Genomic DNA, 1,548 nt, shown 5'->3' with positions numbered 1-1,548 from the left:
TGAATTCAGATGTTGCAATCGATGGATGTAGATAAAGGAACCTTGAATAAGATGATTGGTTTAAATCTGCTTTTAGTATAATCGGCTTCATTTATTCATGATAGGATGTAGGTTTTTGTATTCCAATAATTCACTTTACATTTTCAGTGTGATAGGATTAGTTATTTATTTTCTTTTGTGAATATTGGCATTTTTATTGCTTTGACCTTAACAGTTTATGACAAGCAGACCTGAACTGGAAGAGATCCTTTACGACCCGGAGATTGAACGGACTCTCCGTGTCTGTTTGAGAGCTGCTAGGCAAGTCAGACAAGAAGCACAAGAAATGGCTGAACAAAGAACTATGATGGATTATGCCAAGCCCACCCTCACCGGGACTGTCTCCAGCATTATCAGGCCAACTATTGCTGCCAATAACTTCGAAATTAAACCGGCCATAATCCAAATGATACAAAATACGGTTCAGTTTTGTGGTATGGCTCATGAGGATCCGAATGCCCATATTGCTAACTTCTTGGAAATCTGTGACACCTTCAAACACAATGGGGTAAGTGATGATGCCATCCGGCTGAGGTTATTCCCATTTTCTTTGAAGGATAAAGCCAAAGCTTGGTTGAACTCATTACCGGCAGGATCTATAGCCACATGGGACGAAATGGCCAGCCGTTTTCTCTCTAAATATTTTCCCCCTTCTAAAACTGCTAAAATGAGGAATGACATCACTACTTTTTTCCAGCAAGAGGGGGAATCTTTATATGAGTCATGGGAACGATACAAGGAGCTGTTAAGGAGAGTTCCTCACCATGGCCTCCCCATTTGGCTGCAAGTGCAGACTTTCTATAATGGTCTTACTGACTCAAATAAGACCATATTAGATGCTGCAGCCGGAGGATCCATAAATAATAAAACTTCTGAGGTTGCCCATGCACTTATTGAGGAAATGGCAGCCAACAACTATCAATGGCATTCGGAAAGAACTCAAACTAGGAAGCAGCAAGGCTTGCATAATGTTGACACTTATACAGCACTATCTGCACAAATAGGAGCACTCAGTAAGAAAATAGATGAAATGCAGATAGCTGCCATGCATGTGCAGCCTCTTAATTGTGAATTGTGTGGGGGAGGCCACATCAGTACAGACTGCCAAGTTGGCAATCAGTTCAGACCATCTACTGAACAAGTTGACTATGTCAGCAATTCGTCAAGACAGCAGGGTTACCAGAGTCACCATACTTTTCATCCAGGATGGAGGGGACATTCAAACCAGTCCTGGCCAAATCAGCATACTTCCAAGCCGTTCCACCAGACTTATCATCAGCCTGAACCAAAATCCAATTTGGAGGAACTGATGACAAAATTTATAGCAGGTGCATAAACTAGGTTCCAGAACCAGGAAGCCTCAATCAAAAACCTGGAAAACCAAGTGGGGCAATTGGCACAATTAATCTCTTCCAGATTGCCGGGAACTCTTCCAAGCAACACTGAAGTGAATCCACGAGAGCAGGTGCAAGCTATTACCTTAAGGAGTGGAAAAGAGTTGCCTGAGGT

The 1,548-nt window shown here is 42.3% G+C and overlaps 1 non-coding gene across 1 annotated transcript; it reads right to left on the bottom strand.

Moving 5' to 3' along the window:
- Window positions 1-703: 703 nt before the first annotated feature.
- LOC148860901 (small nucleolar RNA R71) lies at window positions 704-810 on the bottom strand. Its single transcript, XR_016095212.1, has one exon. It is a non-coding gene; the product is annotated as a small nucleolar RNA R71 (small nucleolar RNA).
- Between the last annotated feature and the right edge of the window lie 738 nt (window positions 811-1,548).

Source organism: Nelumbo lutea, chromosome 4 (assembly GCF_056320005.1).
Source record: "Nelumbo lutea isolate HS-2025 chromosome 4, American lotus-T2T, whole genome shotgun sequence".
NCBI classification, from domain to species: Eukaryota; Viridiplantae; Streptophyta; class Magnoliopsida; order Proteales; family Nelumbonaceae; genus Nelumbo; species Nelumbo lutea.
The sequence above is the reverse complement of the archived record's forward strand: the minus strand, read 5'-3'. Positions and strand labels throughout refer to the sequence as shown.